The 20690-nt window shown below is 44.5% G+C and overlaps 1 protein-coding gene across 3 annotated transcripts in view; it reads right to left on the bottom strand.

Annotated features, from left to right (window-relative positions):
* The window catches only part of LOC138580024 (unconventional myosin-Ie-like), a 483826-nt gene that overhangs the window by 189921 nt on the left and 273215 nt on the right, over nt 1-20690 (bottom strand). The window lies entirely within an intron of this gene.

Genomic DNA, 20690 nt, shown 5'->3' on the forward strand with positions numbered 1-20690 from the left:
CAAAGATTCAAGAGGCAGAGGGTTAAAATACAAGAGTATTGACTCATAGCATTGCAAAGCCGATCAGGGTGAGGGAAATACATCAGTAGAGTCACCTATTAGAGTAACACAATGAGAGAGAAGAGGGCCAAAAAGGAGAGAGGTGGTGGTGAAGCAGGAGACTAATATATAAAGAGGGTAGCCAAGGAAGCAGGGCAGTGGGTGGTATGGTCTATCAGGAGACGGTAAGAACAAGGTGGGTCAAGGAGGCGCAAGATGGAGAAGAATTAAGGGAGAAAGAGTCAATAACAGGCCACCAAAGAGGAGCTTGATGGAGGAGAGTGAGATAACTATACAGGTTGTTGACCATGGTGACTTTTGTACTAGTAGACATTCTCCTTTCTTCAGACTCATTGGATGCCCTGGTGGCAGTACAACATACACGAACATAGCAAAGTCACAACTCCCTTTCCATCTGGCCCACACCACAAAGTTGTAAATGGAGCAAGGGTGGGAGTGCTAAAGGGTGGCTAATTTGGAAGATCACAGACTAAGGACGACAGGTTCAAGAGTCAATTCCTCCAGAATCAGGCAATACTTTAGCCAGAGATTGACTGTGGTGTTGGCAGCTTATTTATTTCCTCATTTCAAGCAAAGACCTTCTTCAGGAAGGTTTAACCAAACTGAGCATCTTATCAGGATTGAAAATCCATCAAGTAGTGGAAATTAAGTGGGTGGGAAAGTGCTGGTAAGATACAGAAGCCATCTTATCCTTCACACCACCAGTATGGATCAGTTTAGGAGGAAGGCCCAAACTCAGCATGGACTGCCACAATGCATTGTTCCACCAATCAGAGCAGAGCAGTAGTCCAACATGTTTCCAGGAATAACAATCTGCCACAGAGTGTGTCTGAGGACCAAACGTCTTTCATGCAGTCTACGTGAAAAATCAGAGTCCTGCAAGCATACAGTTAAGCAAGGGTTTTTTTCTGCATCAGAGGAAGGATTTGAAGGTACAGCGTCTTTTGCTCAACCCCAACTGACAGTTGAAGGAAGGGCTTGTCCTTAAATGGTTGCCAGGCTGGCATGGTAGACCCTTTAAAAAGGATTACCTGTCCATCTTTTGGGAAGGGGGGGGCGAGCAGTGACATTTGCCGACCACCTTGGGTAGAGCAATACACAACTAATAAAGGTCGAGTAGTTGGAGTTATGCAAAAGACTTGTTGGCCATTTTGTGGTTGAAAAATAAAGACACAACAAATTTGGAAAGTAGAGTGGCAAAAGTATGTCCTAGTTGATCAGAAAATTCAACACCATCTCAAGAAAGAAGGAAGGGTGGGGCCTATAACGTGCTCATCTCCGTATAAGAAATTGTCAGATAGGTAGTGTAGCTCTGCCAGAATAAGGACACTAACCTCTGACAAGCAGGTGAATGAGGTGGACTAGCCCACTGTTAAGTCAGAAGTCTAACTTTTGGGGATTCTAGGGCCACCTTTTAGGTCCCCCTCAACTCTTTACTTTTGTCCCCTGCCTTTTTTTGATTTTCACCTGAAGTCCCACTGCCATTACGACCATTTATACCTTACTTATGGTATTGGGTCACCCAAGGAGCCCAGTCCCAAGGGTGCCTCTCAGGCTCCCCACTTTTGCTCTAGGGTGATTCTATCACCCTACAAAGGTTTTAGAGAGTAGGTTGGTGGCAGCTATACTTTAGTTTTGGTTTGACTAAGGGTGCAAGCCATTTTACTGCATTGTTAGCCCAATGTACCTTTTTGGTAGCCACTGGGGTACCAACGCTTTTTTAAAATCCTGGTTCTGGGCATTTTGCGTTTCAGGGCTTCCTTTGTTCAGGCGACTACCCTAATGTGGCCTTAAAAATTGCTGTTCTGCCCACATAGGCTTGTTCTGAGCCCACAGTAGCACCCTCCTTAGTGATATTAACTGGTTTAGGTTCCCGGAATTCCTGGATTACCAAATAGGCAAAGTAGGCACCGGCCTATGGGCCTCACTCCTTTTAGGGGCCCTGCAACAACAGATCAAAATTATATTGATTTGATATTGAAAGAAAATTACCAACAATCTTTCTTAAATTCTTTCCAAAAGATAGAAAAAAAAGAATCAACTCAAAGAAACGAAAACATTACATTAAAGACTATAGATAAAATACTGTATTAATGTAATGTACCCATTAACAACTTCAAGTACATAACCCAGAGACACAAAATTCACATAACAGTTTGTCTCTGAAAAGCTCAGCTTCTGGCAGCTGTCGGTCTGTAAGAAAATCCGGTGCAAACAACGTATGTGTAATGTACAGACTGTAATAAAATTGGTTTATAAAAATTGAAAGTTGACACAATTAAAAATGTATTAGGAGATAATTCGCCAGGGAGCCCCATAGGGTTTAATCCGGCACTGGTTCCTGGATGCTTCTCATTGCCTGTTGATCTGTGGTGGTGCCTTTGGCTAAGTGGCAGTTCCGGTGACCAGCCAGAATGGTTGGTCACCTGAATCTTTGCCCCAGCTTCCTCTAGTGATTGGCCAGCCCCTTTTTGCAGTGTTATTTAGGCTCTGCCTGCCCCTTTCTTTCTATGTCAGTCTCTTCTTTTAATCCTTCTTCGCATCTTTCATTAGTTCCATCCTGCTTTCAGTTTTCATTCCATCTGTTCCTTACTTTCTTTTTATCTCTTCGAACCCTTTTTGCCTCATTTCATCATTCCTTTTTTACTTTGCTTAATTTGATATTTGTTTCACTTTCCTTTTTACTCTTGCCATCCTTCATTCAATACATTTTTAGTTCCTCACATTATTTCTTCCCTATTTCTCTCCTTTTATTTATTGAATCTCTTATTGCTTATTTCTATATTTCTTGCCTGTATTCTTTCCATTTTGCATTCTCTTTCTTCATTTGCCTTGTTGCTATTGCTCCTTCACTTCTTTCCCTAATCCTGCCTTCCTTGTTTTTTTTGTCTTTAAATTTCTGTAACCAATTTTTCTTTTCTTGGTTTCTTACAACTATCCTAATATTTCTCTTTCCTTTACTCTCACTTTTTTCATTCCATTCATCTATCAATTTTTCTGTTTCTTACCTTCTTTTATTTATCCAGCTGCTGTCATCAGTGCAATTATTTGGTGAATGAAGCATTTGCATAGATTGAAAAGAAATCTTTGCCAAACTTGTTTCCAAAAAGAAAGACCGACCTAACTTCCTGTCCCTAAGCATTATGAAAGTCTCAAGAAGTTCCCCTTTACCACCTCCTCGCCCCCCCCTATCCTCTGCTAATCTCACAGTTGCTTGTTTGGTGTTCAGGGCCCGTTTGCATCCTCGGGGCCATGACCTTGGTCACCGAATCGCCTCCAGTTTCTGTCTATCCTCAGCACTTGCTTCGGCTCACCCTCCACCTTGGAGGCCCACACTTACCTTCATTGCACTTACCTGTTGCTCACCCATGATCCCCGCAGCACCTATCCCACTCCCTCTACCTTCTGCACTTGCACGTTCTGAACACTCAAAAGACATAGTAGGTTGCCCCCCCACGACCCCTCCCCGCTGTATTTAAAATGTGTTATGTTTTCATGGTTTCTCCCCTGTTCCCTCCATGTTGCCCTGTGGGCGCTTTGAAACAGTATTTACTTCCTGTATAAGCACCTAGCAAGCGAAAAAAAAATAAATAAATAGGAGTAATCACATATTGGGATTTCAAACGACTAAGCAAAGTATTCTCACTCTTCCAACCGGGAAGGCTGAAATTCTAGTATTACTACTAAATTATGCAGACCATCACTGCAAATCTGAAAATGTTGAATTTATAAAGCCCCATTTCACCATATATGTATGTTGGGTGATGGGTTAAGTTAATAATACATTTGGGGAGGTAGGGATATGCAGTGTAGTTTGGTAAAAGAAAAACATTATTTGGTATATTCGCAGCGTTTATCGATATTTTCACATGGACCCGAAAGTATTACATATGTAGGAAGTCAAATAGGTTGCTCACAGATGCTTCACAGTGCAACAAAAACCTTTTTATCAGCTATTCTGGCTCGTCTCAACCAGTCTCAGTCAACTGACACATGTTCCCCCTTTTTTTGTGGTGGTGCAGGTCAGCTGCTAAATGAGCATAGATTACCAGCCACTGTCCATGGTAACCATCTTCAGAAACACCAGTGTGGGAAGTTTGGAGAAAGAAAAAGACCTAAACAGTCACCCTTGTGTGATGCTTGGACTGCGTGTATAAAGGAGCCTATGCAGTTATTTAATCCCGGAACATCTTATTTAAAGCCCCTTCCTGTGACCATGGAAGCTTTTCAAAAGGTCCAATGAAATAAATCCAATTCAGACCCCTAAGACGAAGTAATAGTGAGTATTTAAATAGCAGACCCCACAAACTAAGTGCTCTTTGATGTGAAAGCGAGAGTAAGAAATAACTAATGAAGGAGGCATAGTAATTAATATGTTCGAATGTGATCTGTTGCCCTATTTAACAAAGTGCCTTCAAAAGCAAAACGTGCAGTCATGTTTTCTCAAGTAGGAGGAGTGCAATGACTTTGCTGTTGGTCATAGAATGGGCTGATCCATTATTGCTCTGATCACGATATCTAGTGACAGGAACTAAAGATGGTCTGCCTGTATTCCATTAGGGAAACAAGATGGGCACACAATTCAGTTTGTTTGGTTTGATCTTTTATTGCACCTTCCTTGCATTCCCAGATGAAATAAGGAAAGAAAGAGGGAGGAGAAAGAAGGAAACCTGGGAAGAAAAAAATAATATAGAAGAACAAGTTACTTACGAACTGGTAACGTACTTTCGACTGGATGTTCCTCCAACGAATTCCACATCTTTGACATGTAATGTCCACAGCTGTGCACTTCGGAAACTTTTTCAGCAGAGGGCGTCCTGCGTCGATGACGAGGGTCGATGTCCTTCGAAGGCCTCTGTCGAGGGCGATGTCACTGGATGTTAAAAATAGGACGCACGGCGCCCATAGCCTCAGTTTAAGTTTTTTCCCCCAGAACGTGTGGCACCAGTCTCATGCCTGCACGACTGCACTTAGCCTTGCAGAAACAGAAGCTGCAATTGCATAGGAAATTCTCCAGAGGGGCAGGATGGGAGGGCGATGTGGAATACATTGGAGGAACATCCAGTCGAAAGAACATTACCAGTTGGTAAGTAACTTGTTCTTCGAATGGATTGTGTCCTCCAACGTATTCCACATCGTTGACTGACTCCCAAAGCAGTACCAGTAAATGGAGGAGGGAAAATAATCTAGTGTACCCAATTAGATTGCAGAATAAAGAACCGCCTTCCCAAAGGCCATATCTGACCATGGATTGTATCCAGGCAGTAATGTTTAACAATAGTGTGGATCGAAGCACATGTGGCTGCATCACAAATATTCCTAATAGGAACCCCCCGCTGGAGGGCTGTGGAAGTAGCCACGCCCCTAGTGGAATGAGCTTGCAACCCTTCAGGAGGGTCCTTGCCCGCAAATTGGTAACACTCCGTAATGGTGACGATAATCCACCTGGACAAGGTCTGTTTGGTGACAGACTGGCCCAATCGGTGTCCAGCATATCCTACAAATAGTTGATTGTCCACTCTGACCCTGGACATCCTAGAAATGTAAAAGCTCAAAGCTCTCCCAGGATCCAACTGATGGAGTTGCTTCTCTTCCTTACCAGGATGAGGAGGAGGGCAGAAAGATGGAAGAACCACCTTTTGACTTAAATGATATTCCGATACTACCTTAGGTAGAAAAGAGGGACGCACCCGCAGTACAACCCTGTCCTTAGAAAACACAGGAAAGGGTGACTTAGATGAAAGTGCCTGCAATTCACTCACTCTGCGAGCGGAAGTAACCACAACCAAGAACACAGTCTTGAAGGACAGTAATCTCAAAGGACAAGAGTGCAAAGGTTCAAACGGAGCACCCATGAGAAATTTCAAAACCAAATTAAAATCCCAAACCGCAACACCTCCATCACGTCATCTGGGAGGTCCCAATCCTTATACCTCAACCTTTCAGATACCAAGCGTGAAGGTTGAGAGTCTTGACCTCTGGATGGAGAACCTGCCCCCTCTCGACCCTCCCCGCGCGAGAGCAGATCCTCTCAGTAGGGAAGATGGCGTGGAGGGCAAATGGACATTTCTAGAAGGTCCGGGTGCCACACTCTCCTGGCCCAATCCGGAGCAATGAGGATCATGTGAGAACCGAACCTCCGCAACACTTGAGGAATGACGGGGACTGGAGGAAACGTGTACAGCAGTGGGAATAACCAATCCACTACGAACGCGTCCCCCAAGGCTCCTCTTGGAGGAAATTCCCTTGAGCAGAATCTCTCGCACTTCCGGTTGACAATGGTGGCGAAGAAATCCACTTGAAGGGTTCCCCAATGGGCGAAGATCTCCTGAAGGACTTCCTGAGCCAACTCCCACTCATGAGAGAACGTGCTCTGCCTGCTCAGAACATCCGCCGCCGCATTTTCGTCTCCGGCCAGATGAACTGCTGAGATCGAAATTTCCTGCTGGATGGCCCAGAGCCAGAGCTGCATTGCCTCTCTGCACAACAGGAGTGACCCTACCCCCTTTTTTGTTAAGGTAATGCATGGGCACTGTGTTGTCTGTCATGATCAGGGCACTCTTCCCCCATACAGAGGGCAGAAAAGCCTTCAGGGCTAGCCTGATGGCCCTCGGCTCTAACAGATTGATGTGGAGTCTGGACTCCGGCGGAGACCAACGACCATCACCTCCGTCCACGGTTGCCAAAACGGTTCCCCCCTCATCAGGTTCCCTTCGTTGGCCCACCACAGAAGGGAACCTGGGAGACCGAGAGTGGAAACTGAATGGAATCCGTCATCTTGCCAGAGAACTGCGACTACTGCATCTTGAGGACCCATTGTAGGGATCTCATGCGCAGCCTGCCCTCTGGCACCAGAAAAATACAGGATGTCATGAGGCCAAGCAAGCTTAAGAATTCGAAAGCCGGGAGACACTGGGCATGTTGAAACTTGTCCACCATCTGCACAATGAGATGAGCCCTCACCTTGGGAGGCGAGCACTTCCCCAAGGACGTGTCTAACACAGCCCTGATGTACTGGAGCTGTTGGGAAGGTGTCAGATGCGACTTCTTGAAATTCAGAGAGAAGCCCAGCCTGTGGAGGGTGCAGCAGGTGAGACCGAGGTGATCCAACGATTGCTTGGGAAAGCGTGCCGGGATCAACCAGTCATCCAGGTAGGGGTAGACGTGAATGTCCCCTCGCCTGAGATGTGCTGCCACCACCACCATTAGCTTGAAGACGACCCTCGGGCAGAGGTCAATCCGAATGGCAGGACCCGAAGCTGGAAGTGCGAGTCGCCAGCCGCATACCTTGGGTACTTTCTGTGCTTGGGATGAATCAGCACATGAAAGTAAGCATCCTGTAGGTCCAGAGACACCAACCAATCCTGAAGTTGAAGGGCCTGGAGGACTTGAGAAAGAATAACCATCTTGAACTTGTCCTTCCTGAAAAGTTTACTCAACCAATGCAAGTCCATGATGGGTCTCAATCCCCAGTCTTTCTTTGGGATCAAAAAATAAGGGAAATACCATCCCTTGTTCCTCTCCGCTACAGGCACCAGTTCTATAGCACCTTTCTCCAGCAGGGTTAGGATTTCCTGCGCAAGGAGTGGATCCGGAAGCTTCAAAGAGAGATTCCCCGGAGGATTGTCATGAGGCTGCTGAAGGAAGGGAAGGCAGTAGCCGTGGGCGATGGTATCCAGAACCCACGCTTCTGAAGTAAGGGCTCGCCATTCTTTGAGATGCTGAGCCAGTCTGCCACAAACCTGCCCCCAACCGGTGAACCATTGCACATGACGCATGACTGTTTGGAAGCGGCTGCGGCAGTGCCTGAAGGCAAAGAGGCAGCAGCCTGAGCGGCTTTTGCACCACGATTTCCCCGACCACCACGGGTACTTTTTTGCTGGCCCCTTTGACTGGTGGCCCCTCTCGTTCTACCAAAGGAGGAGTAGTAACGAAAAGAACCACCCCTCCATTGCTGTCCCCTAGGACGAAAAAGCAGAGGTTGACGCACAGCTGCGCTTAAAGATTTAGCCGCAGCTTTCGAGGTCTGCAACCTCTCAAGGCTCTCGTCAGCCTTGCTGTCAAACAATGTGCATCATCAAAGGGCATGTTGAGAAGATGGACCTGCACATCTGGAGCAAAACCCGACTTCTGCAACCACGCAAATCTGCGTATAACGATGCTCGCAGCCATGGATCGGCTAACACTGTGTGCCGTATCCAAACCCGATTGAAGGGATTTGCACATGGCATCCTTGCAGTCCTGCACGAGAGCAAGGAACCCATCCCTTTCTTCTCCCTCAGGAATATGCTCAGCAGCTAAAGGAACGCAGTTCCACAGAGTGTGTGAAAACCTTGCCAAGGCACAAGTGGAGTTGGCCGATTTCAATGCCATGCTCCCAGCAGAAAATACCTTCCGGGCTCAACCGTCAAAGCGATTGTCGTCCCTATCCGGAGGGATGGTAGGGTACGCCTCCTGCCTCGAGGTGGCCGTAGCCGCCTGAACCACCAAACTCTCGGGAGTGGGGCGAGTAGATAAATAGCTGAGGTCGCTAACGGAAGGGCAGTATTTCTTTGTCAAAGATTTATTAACAGCCGGAAGAGATTCCGGGGACTGCCAAGCAGCTGCCACCCTTTTCTGTAAGGTGAGATGAAATGGTAAAACTGGGTCAGAGGACGGACCTTGATCTAAGATGTCCATTAGATCATCCTGCACAATGTCTTCAGGAGGACTGGACCAGCCCAGATAATCCGAGACCCTCGCCATGAGCCTCCTGTATGAAGACTCTGCATGAGCGACAGGCTCTGGCCTACCAAATTCCACTTCCGGGGAAGTCTCCAACCCACTGGCATCACGGAGGGTCTGCCTCAACTCCTCCAACTGACTGTCTCCAGAAAAAAGTGGAGCTTCATCAGGTTCACCAGGGTCCTCAAACTCAGACCTTTCCTCCTCTTCATAAATGTCAGCCAGAGGGAGTTGAAACCCAGGTCTGGTGACAAAAGAGGGCCTGGAGTCCAAAACAGGCCTCTCAGACTTCACCGTAGCCTTCCTAGCAGGATCCACCACATCGGGGTACTCCAAAGGTAGATTGCGGGCAAAAATACCCAAAGGCGTCGAGAGTGCCGAAGATTCCGACGCCGAAAGCGTCGACAACCTCGACGTTGTGAACACCAAAGGCTTTGCGGTCGACATCGACACAGGTGCCGATGGCGCCGTGGGCTGATATAATGGCAAAGCGTCGACATCCGAGTTGGACGGACATGGCGCTGACCGAGTCGACGCCGGCATCGAGCCATCAGCAGGTAGCTGCGGTCTCGCTGGGGACGAGGACCGAGACCTAGAAGCACGTCTCTTGCGACTTTTCAAATCCTTGTCCGTACGGGACCTCGAAGGCTCCCGATGTGAGTTGCGACGTGGACATAGCCCGAATGCGTGCGAGACACGAGATCTATCCAGGCCAGCTTCGTTAGAAGGCGCTACCAGACCCGTGCCCTGCGATTGAAAACTCACTAGCATTTCTTCTTTAAAGGCAGCCCATTCCTCTGGAGTGGAGGACTTCATCGGGGCATGCTAACTTCCTTGAGGCACAATCCTCTGAGGAGGACGGGGAAGGCATCAGGTGACAGTGCTTCTTAGAGTGCCAGGACGAGGAAGAAGAATGGTAGGAACCACTTCGGGACCAAGATCCGCGGGACTCCTTCCCACGCGGAGAGTCGCCCCTTGAGTCGTCCGTGGAAACCTCCTTGGACCTAGATTTGGATTTTCGGGATTGAACAGGCTTAGAGCCCCTACCTACCTGGAGCTTCCCCTTCCGCAAGGCCTTGGCAGTCAGCGACTGGCATTTCGAGCAGTCGTCGGTGTCGTGCGACTCGCCCAGGCACCACAAACAAATGTGATGCGGGTCGGTGATCGACATTTTCGACTTGCAGTCCCGGCAGGACTTGAAGCCAGACCTTGGAGTCAGAGGGGTTGAAGAGAAAGACATCACAATGATGATACACACAAGGTGCGCCGAGTTTCACGAAGCAACGCGTTCGTAGAAAAAACGGAACTGGTGCTGCGGGCGCCGTGCGTCCTATTTGTAACATCTGGTGACGTCGCCCTCGACGGGGGCCTTTGAGGGACATCGACCCGACTTCATCGACGCAGGATGCTGAAAAGGTTTCCGAAGTGCACAGATGTGGACATTACATGTCAAAGATGTGGAATACGTTGGAGGACACAATCCATTCGAAAGTAGGATACAGAAAGAGAAAGAAGGGGAGAATACATGAGAAAGCATCAGAAAGCAAAAGAGGAAGACATATGAAGGAGCAGGAAAGAAAGATGAATGGGGAAAAAGTAAAGAATGAAATGAGGAATCAAGGAAAGAACGATGGAAACATAGCTGAAAGAAAAATGAAGAATGAAGTAAAGATAGACTAGAGAAAATAAAGAATAAATGAAAAACACTGAAACAAAGGAGGAAAGAAAAATAGAAAGCAAAAGAACAAGGAGGAAGATAAGAGATTTACAGAGAAAGATAGAGAGAAGGACAGATAAAGATGGAAGATAAAAAGAACAAAAAAAGGACGAGGATAGATTAAAAAAGGCCCAAAACAAAAGAAGAACCAAAATAACAAACGATAGATTAAATAAAAAAGATAAAAATGAAAGCAGGCGGAAAGTAGGTCAATATATAATTGCTGAACAGCATTATATTTGTAATATTTACGAATAAGTAAATAACAGCAAGTCATGCTGGTTAATGCCTCATATGCATGGTGAATCCACGATTGGTAAGGTACCTAAATACCACCATTATGAATCTCCTTAATGGTAACTGGCACGGTATGAAAAACGTTACATAACAAATATGGCAAAAAAACTCCCAAAAATGACATTTCAGAGGTGCAAAAATCTGTCATTCTGGCAGCCCAGTATATTAAAGAGAAATAGGTCACCAAAAACGTGTAGTTCGGAGAAGTTCAAAATCTGCACCATGAGGGGCAGAGATATTAAAATATCAGTCTCCTCCAAACGGGTGAGAGAAACTAGATTTCTTATAGAAAAGTCGACCTGGAGAATGAAAATGCAAACAAGATCCACCTCACATGCTGCAGGCAGCGGTAAATCACTTAAATTGGGCTAGGGTCCACAATGCCCACTGAAAATCTATCTCAATGTGCAACACATTTTTGCACATGCCAAGTCAAGATGAGCACAATGAGACATGGTTAAAATGTCTACGATCTTCCTAGGAATAATTGCGATTTAAGCAGTTATTTGATTATTTGGAAATTACCAGGTAATCAAATAAGCCCATATAGCCATAAAATATGTAATTTTGTAGATTTTGGAAGCAATTCCAAATTTATGCAAATCGATTTACGACACTCCTACTAAAAATCATACGCAATTTTGCAAACCTTTATACATTGGGGAAAGAATTACAGTTCACAAACTATCTTAATCCAGAAAGGCATCCCTCACCCCCCCTTTTTGTAGTACAAATAGCCGTTAATGGATGAGATTGTTCCTTCTTCCTGACTCCAGGACACCCCCTGGGGGCCAGTTAACACCTTGCAGAAAAGAATGCATGACAGTCACTCCTACCTCTGTAAGGACAGCCCACTGAAATTAGATCTACTGCTTACCTGCTTGAGAATCCATATTTCTTTTGAGAACTGGGGGACCCTAGGCCGAACGAAAATTCACCCTGACTCATGGGGCACAATGAAGACCCACCCGGCACAGCTCCAGCTGTAATCCAACACCCGCTTGTGAGTGGCCTTCACATTCACTGAATCTGCAGTAACAAATCGTGTCCTTGTTAAGGATGAAATCCTCTGTTTTAGTCACTGCGGTAGCGGGCAATCCTACAGCCCCGCTGTGGGTCCCACTGCACCCTGTTATAGAGGGCACCCCACCCCATCAAATCAAGCTTCAGAAAGAAATTATTTATTTTTGAAGTCGGCCTGCACGGACTCAGACTTCAGAAAGAATATGTGGCGAAGGATGGAGGCCCACCAGTTCCACTGCACATGGCAGAACCAGGAAGTTCTCCCTGCTTTCTGCCTGCGTGGTCGAAGCTGGCGAGCAGCAGCCTCAGGCTTTTTTTCTGGAGATGAGTCCTTCAGTGAAAACAATTCAGGTAGCAGCAAGTAAGAAAACAAACATTCTTTGTGTGCGAGTGTTGCATGTTTATGATGCATGTTTGTATGCATGCCTGAGTGCATGCAAGGGTGCATTATGTAATGTGCATGTAAATGAGTGTTTGATGTATGGGTGACTGGGTGAGCGTGTGAAGGAGAATGAATGGGTGAGTGATTGCTGTGTGAATGAGTATGCACGTGTGTTTGTGCCGGGTCGCCTACAGGAGAGCTAATTTTTGCAAGTGGGGCTGATGGACGTGCGAGGGATGGTGTATGCTGCCATCCATGATAAAGCAAGCATTACATATGATGTGGCTAGACTGGCCTTTTGGCCCAGCCAGTTTGAACAGGTTTTCTTATTGTGGCCTGGCATTTTTACTGTCTTTAAACTTTTATTTAAACAAGAAGGATTCAGAACTTAATCTGATCCTAGGTGTGCTACCCCTTGCTCTCCAGACGGAATTGCTCCAACTTTGTTGCAATTTAATTACTATATAATTACGTCGGCTCCAAAATCACTCTGTAGTCAATCGTTAAAATCTTGAAGATTGTTATTATCTTCCATTTTATTGCTGAGGCTTGGGCATCATGCACTCAAAACAGCGCCATGTAACTTTGTTATGCCAATGCATTTCGGACATAGTCCGTCATCAGGGCTCTTGGCGCTTTAATTTTCACTTTAACAAACCATAAAATATAAAACAGAAATCATAAATCAGCATTTTTAAATGTTCCAAAACAACATGTGATTAATCAATAACCATATCGTTATTGTCACCACCAGCAATTGGATATATCATGTTACATAATTATATTTCCCAATTGTTTGTTTCAAAGCATAATCATAACATATAGATTCAAGTATTCAATTCAGTGCAGCAAGTAATATAATGTCAGTGCAATCATATTATAAATCAAAAGTTAAGTCACATACCATTGTTGCAGGTTTGAAATTCAACAGGCGAGTATCATCATAGGTAAGCGGAAAAATAGAATGATAAAAGCACGTAAGTATTTAAGTCCGGCATCTAATGCATTTTCACCTTTATGTCAAAACACGTCATGTACCTCTTAAATGGCTGTGCTAGCCTCCCTCCTTTCATGCTGGTCCGTGATGCCTCAGTGTCATATGTCGATGGTTGATCTATAACGAGTCATTGTGTTAATGTTAATATATCCCTTGTGTCTAGATATTCTTTGTTATTACCCTAGGTTCCTGATTACCTGTATCAACCATCAGCTACTCGCTCGGTTCGCGAAAACCCGCGTCCTTGTTAGACGCCGGTTTTCACTGTTTGGATTACGTTGCTATGCAACCCGCACATGCGCCGATGCATCGCGGAAGCTTACTTTCATTTTCTACATACTCACCGCGCGTCGGCTCTCCTGTCAGCAATATACTGTTAAAGTGACAGTCTGATTATACTTTCTGCTGCTCCTAATGTGAGCTCAGTACTCTAGTGAGCTCAATGTGACAATTCTAAAATAAAAACGTATAGCTGGGTAACATCATAATTCTATGTTTTCAAGGACGTCACCTTTACAAAAATCTAATGATTGTGTGGGTTAAGGATCATGAACCCATAATCATGGTGTTATGCAAGTCTAAACTCGTATTGTCAGTACAAAATACAAATATCTCAACAAATGAGTTCACATCCATTCTGCAGTAGTCTCAGTGTCTACCAACTCGGGAGGCCGAGGCAGGAATGCCATTCCTGCCTTGGGTCCCGCCCAAGAACATGTTCTGAACAGGAATGTTTCCTCGTTGTAGACATACATCCTTCAACATCACTTCTTCAACAACATCACCCTGTTCCGATGTTCAGGTCCCCGTTATACTTAACATGGTGAATGCCATACAAAACTATTCAAAACTGTACAACATCTTTATCCAATCTGATGTTCGTGGTTCCACTTTGAATGTTGATCACTGCTTCTATATTACAGGAAACATGTATAGTTTATTTCTTCATTAATTCCTCCAGGCTTCAGTGAGTTCAGTCTATCTATCCAGTAGGATTCTCTTTGATTAAGTCTCTTAAAAATATCCTCATGTTTATCTCTCGGTTTGATTACTTCAAGGACTTGAATCCTAATCTGGTTGATGTTATGTTTCTTTTCTTCCCAATGTCTTGCTACTGCGGAATTTTCGTTATTTGTGCGTATACTAGATCTGTGTTCATTCCATCTGAGTCGACCAGATCTTGTTGATTGTCCTACATAGTACATACCACATGGGCATTTAATGGCATAAATTATGTTAATTGTATCACAAGTTGCAAAGCTCCTTAATTCAATTTTTTCTCCTGTGCGTGGGTGATTAATGATATTCCCTTTAGTGATGAAATTGCAATTACTGCAATGTAGGCACGGGTATTTACCGGTTCCCCGGGTCATTGGTGGTTGTATCTTGGGTCGTGTTTTGACCAGTCTATCTCTCAAGTTTCTGCTCCTCTTATATGCAAAAATGGGGTTGTCCTCAAATAAATGCTCTACTCTTGAATCATTCCTCAATATCTGCCAGTTCTTGAGTAATGCTGTTTTTATTCTGTTGCTCTGTAAGGAATAGCATGACACGAATACCATCGGTACTTCTGCTTTCTTGAGGTTTCTGTTTTCTTGTGATTGTGATGTCGATAGCGTCAAGCGTTCTTTAGCTGATGTTATCTCTGTCTCTTTATATCCTCTGGCCAGAACCTTTTTCCCCATTGTTTCAATCTCTCTCTCACATAAAATGGGATCGTTGACAATACGTTTCACTCGTCTCATTTGGCTATATAGTAAGTTCCTGAGCAGGCTTGGCTGGTGAAAGCTAAGTCCATGTAGCAGGTTGTTACGGTCTGTTTCTTTTCGGTAGATATTAGTTACGTACCTTCCTTCATTAACCGATATGGCTACATTTAGGAAATGAATTTCGGTGAGGGAACTTTCATGAGTGAATTGTATCCTTTGGTCAATGGTATTCAGATATAGGAAAAATTGCTGTAATTTATCGTGTGATCCAGTCCATATTCCGAAAATGTCATCTATGTATCTTGTCCAAAGTGCTATCTCCCCTTTCCAATTGGTTTGTGTTAGTATGTGATCTTGTTCAAATGTATGCATGAAACAGTTTGCATAGGTGGGGGCCATGGTTGCCCCCATTGATGTTCCTGAAGTTTGGAGATAGAATGTGCCCTTGTATTGTAGATAAGAGTTCTCGGCAATAAACTCCAGCAGTACCATGATGAATTCCTTTATTACTCTAATTTCTCCTTCCTAGCGGTTGAAGACCCATAGTGTCAGGCATAGACAGTCTACTACAACCTCTTGGTCAATACATAGATTTTTTCCTTCAACCGCTAGTACAGAAAACGTGTACTTATACCACAGACACCACACATTTCCTGAAGCACCTGCAGGATATTGGTTACATTGAGAACTCGATTATGTTTACAATAGATGTAAAGAGTCTTTACACATCGATCCCACATAACTTGGGGCAGGAAGCGATAGAATGGTTTCTTATTAATGAGGAAGGAGATGAGGTTTTCGCGAACTGAGCGAGTAGCTGATGGTTGATACAGGTAAGCAGGGACCTAGGGTAATAACAAAGAATATCTAGACATAAGGGATATATTAACATTAACACAATGACTCGTTATAGATCAAGCGTGGACATATGACACTGAGGCATCACGGACCAGCACGAAAGGAGGGAGGCTAGCACAGCCATTTAAGAGGTACATGACGTGTTTTGACTTAAAGGTGAAAATGCATTAGATGCCGGACTTAAATTCTTACGTGCTTTTATCAGTCTATTTTTCCACTTACCCATGATGATACTCACCTGTTGAATTTGAAACCTGCAACAATGGTATGTGACTTAACTTTCGATTTATAATATGATTGCACTGACATCATATTACTTGCTGCACTGAATTGAATACTTGAATCTATATGTTATGATTATGCTTTGAAACAAACAATTGGGAAATATAATTATGTACCATGATGTATCCAATTGCTGGTGGTGACAATAACGATATGGTTATTGACTAACATTAATCACATGTTTTGGAACATTTAAAAATGCTGATTTATGATTTCTGTTTTATATTTTATGGTTTATGTTAAAGTGAAAATTAAAGCGCCAAGAGCCCTGATGACGGACTATGTCCGAAATGCATTGGCATAACAAAGTTACATGGCGCTGTTTTGAGTGCATGATGCCCAAGCCTCAGCAATAAAATAGAAAATAATAACAATCTTCAAGATTTTAACGATTGACTACAGAGTGATGATTTTGGAGCCGACGTAATTATATTGTAATTAAATTGCAACAAAGTTGGAGCAACACCGTCTGGAGAGCAAGGGGTAGCACACCTAGAATCAGATTAAGTTTTGAATCCTTCTTGTTTATTGTTTACTTATACCCTGTGCCACGGTTTTAAGGTGTGCCCTAAATACTGAATCTACATTAATTTAACTTTAAGAGTTACGTAAAGCACTCAGAAGTGCCAACCCTTTCCAATCATTTTAAACTTTTATTTAACATTGCACAACAGTGTTACAACCTTACATACCATATAATTAACTTCTGTGTTACACAGGTTCACTGAGACATGCATATTCAGGCAATCACATTGCAGGCATCATGGTATTTCGTCGTGGTTAGTTTCTTCGTCACTTTTATTAAGCAGGTATTGCCTAAATCCTCCCCATATGTCTTTCGGACAGTTTGTTAAAGGTAGCAAGCTAGAATAAACCTCTTCATTATCGTTCGCCCAGGACACATCTTTCACCCAGTCCTCCATCGAGGGGGGTGCTGTGCTCTTCCATCTCATCAGTATGGCGTGCTTAGCCAACAATAGACCTAAATTGAGGATCCTAAGAGGGACAGGGTTCATTTTACATATGAAGCCCAGTAGACATGACTTGTTCCCAAATTACAGGTTGGTCCACCATTTCACACACATTCGCCCAGTACTCAGCGAGTGTCCCGGAGGACCATAGCATATGGAGTATACCCGCGTCATCGCTCCCACATCTTGGGCACTTCCGCTCAGCCGTAACGTACATTTTCGTAAGACATGCAGGGGTGAGGTGCACTCTGTTCAATATCTTGAAGTGGATTAGTCTGTACCTGGAAATATAGGAGATTTGCTTCGTTAACCTGCACAGTTGCATCCAGTGCGTCTCCGTGAGAGTGGCCCCAGATCGCTCTCCCATTCCCCTTTAATGTCGGTATTTGCGCTTTCCAAACAGCTAGTGTCAATTTATATACTGCAGAGGCTGTCTTTTTAACCGTGCCGGGAGTGAGTGCATATTTTAGGCTCGGGTGTGAGGGTGGTTCACAAAGGAATCCATCCCAGTGTGTCGCTAGTGCAGAGCGTAGCACGAGATATTTTAATTTCTGTAATGGGGTATCCCCAACGATTGCATTAATGTCATCTCAGGTTGCAAATTGGCCATCATGGAACAGACCTCTAAAATTTACTATGCCCCTGCCCCGCCAGTGTGCAGCCAGGTCTTTGTCCCACACCGGTGTTAAGTATGGTACGCCCCAAATAGGCGTGTCTGGATTATACATTATAGAGCCTTTGGGGTGGTTTGGCAGTCTAGCCCATGCTCGTCGCATGACAAGGAAAGGGTCCATCTGTTTATCACTTCTTGCTTTTCCCTTGACCAACCCATGTAGGAGGAGGGCGGGGTCTTTCCCCTGTGTTTCAAGTGCCACATGTGACAAGCTGGACCCACCCTCCGTCCAGTATATTGCGTAATAAGCCTGTGCAGCTAGGAAGTATAGTTCAAAATCATGAGCCGCTAACCCTTCCTGTTCATACGGCATTGTGAGGCGCTTCCAACTAGCTTGCACCTGCCCCTTCCACACAAACATCGAGCATGCACCTTGTATCCTCGAAAAGAAGGACCTCCCGGGCCACAACGGCACTGTGCTGAAGAGATAAGAGTTTTGGGAGTATAATCATTTTCACCAATGCTAGCCTGCCCATAAGGTATATAGGGAGATGATTCCAGCGGTCAATCTTGGCGCAGAGTGCATCGGCAAGGTCCTCGTAATGGAGGGAACATACCAATCAAGCCGTATGTGCCAACTCCATGCCCAAATAGTTCATCCGTTGGGGCGCCCACTTTAGACCATTGAGTTCGATAGGTTCATTAGTCCTTTCTGTCAAAGGGAATATCTCAGATTTGTTATACTTTAGTCTGAGACCTGAATATTCCCCAAATTCTTGGACTGCAGCTAATACCCTCTGTAGGTACCTCCCGGGTTCCCTCACATACAGCATAATGTTGGCTGCCAGAGTTATCAATGTAATCCTTCCTGCTATAGTTATCCTGGCTCGTATATATCGTGCTCTCAGAAGGTCTGCCAGTGGTTCTATCAGCAGTGCAAATAATAATGGGCATAGCGGGCATCCCTGTCCAGTGCCCCCTGCTAGCACCAGGGTCAAGGAAGGGGCCCCATTCATGCATACCTGTGCTTATGGTTGCGAGTATAGAATGCGCACCGATTGAATGAAGTTCAGACAGAAATCATAATTATGTAGTACTCTGAATGAGAAGGGCCAATACACTGTCGAATGCTTTTTGCATGTCTAAGGCAATTGCAACCCCTATGGTGTCCTATGGGGTCTTTGCTAGTATATATATATTTTCTTTTTTCTTTATCGTGGTACAACCAAATTTAGTTTTTTCACAAATTCAAAAATTACATACACATTTTATAATTTTTCCGGAACATAAAAACATCTTAATGTTTCCCGCAAAAAAGAAACAAAACTGTGAGAATAAAGGGAAATCAAGATTTAACATTAAAACAGCTCTCTAAACAAATAAACTTTCAACATTACACATGGCTTTCTTTAGCAGTACTCTTGAAAGGTTATCCCTGTCTGCGGTAGAACACGGACCACATTTATTGTCACAGCTGTCTCGTATCCTGCAATCAGCCTTTCCCAGAACATGTCTGACCGGAGACGATCAGTAGAGTCAACAAATCGGCCAAGATGTTTCACTCTGGCCTCCCACGTCCCCTGACAGGCTCTCAACAGATGCTCAATGGTCTGTTTTTTGGAATCCTCACATTCAGAACACAGAGTTTTTGCTTTGTTTATTATTTGTAATGCGCTCCACACCCAAAGGTATCAGGGCGCAGGGGTTACAAGGTAATTCTCAGCTTAGTTACAAAGATAAATACATTACATATACAGGTGGAGGGTGGATACCAATAATAATACACTATGTAGTCAATTACAGAGGTAAGCACAGATAAAGTAGGGTAACAAGTGGGCCAAAGCAAGGAGACAGGTCGTCGTAGTGGTCAGTGGACTTCAGCCAGTTAATGCAGTTGGTTCTGAATTTCAGGTATGGTTGCTCTTCTCGAATTTAGGGTGGCAGAGAGTTCCATAGCTTGGCCGCTTTGGTCGGGAAGCTACTACCTCCCACCTTGGATAGATTAAATCTTGGGATGCAGAGGCAGTTAGTATTGACCAATCTATAGGGTCTAGTAGAGGTCCTTCTGCAGAACCTCTCAGAACCTCTCTGGGAGGTAGCTGGGAGCGGCGTTGTTAAGGATTTATAAGTGAGGGACACAGTTTTCAGTGTGATTTTATCATTAGTGGATAGCCAATTGTTTTGACGCCTAATCTCAGAGATATGATCTCTCTTAGCCACTCCAAGGGCCGCTCTAAGAGCATTATTATGGAGGGTTTTGGATTTTACTGATAAGCTTTGTTGGAACCAATGTAAAGGGCGTTACAGTAATCAAGCCTAGACAGAATGAGGGCTATGGCCAGAATGGTAATGCTGTTGTCAGAAAGGGTTTGCCAGTTCTAACCAATTTACAAGTGCAGGCTGTAGTAGAGGCCAAGGTGTTGACTTGTTTGTTGAAAGAGGGTTGAGTCGAAGTAGAATCCTAAGGTTTTTACCTCGCTGGCCACTTTGATAAGGTTTCTCATCTATAATGAATGAAGAGTATTCCTGCCCTAGTTTTTTCAGGTTGGTGGGGGTACCCAAGATGACCTCTGTTTTGTCATCATTCTGGCATAGACCATGATTTGCCATCCATGCCTGGATGAGATCAATTCTTTTCACCAAGGCCAAATCCTCTATATAATCCCCAGAAAGTGGAAGGAGAATCTGTATCATCTGCATAGTTAGTGTAGGTTATACCAAGATTGTCCAGATCATCGAAGAGGGGCTTGGTAAATATGTTGTACAATGTGGGGGAGAGGCACCCCGCAAGTAATGGGGATAGGGTCTGCAGCTGCTGTGGGGGAAAAGACCTGCATGGTCCTATCACTTAGAAATGACTCAATCTAGACTATGGCCTTCTTGGAAAAGTGAGCCGCTAAATCTAAGTGGCTACATAGGACCTTGTGGTCCACAAGGTCAAATGCAGTCGAGAGATCAAGGAGGAGGAGGAGGACCGTTTTCCCCTTTATCCCTTAGCTCATAAACTTGGGACTTCAGGTCGATAAGGGCAGTTTCTGCTCTGTGTTGTGGACGGAA

The sequence above is a fragment of the Ambystoma mexicanum genome, chromosome 1p, assembly GCF_040938575.1.
Source record: "Ambystoma mexicanum isolate Mex_15411 chromosome 1p, UKY_AmexF1_1, whole genome shotgun sequence".
In the NCBI taxonomy this organism is placed as follows: Eukaryota; Metazoa; Chordata; class Amphibia; order Caudata; family Ambystomatidae; genus Ambystoma; species Ambystoma mexicanum.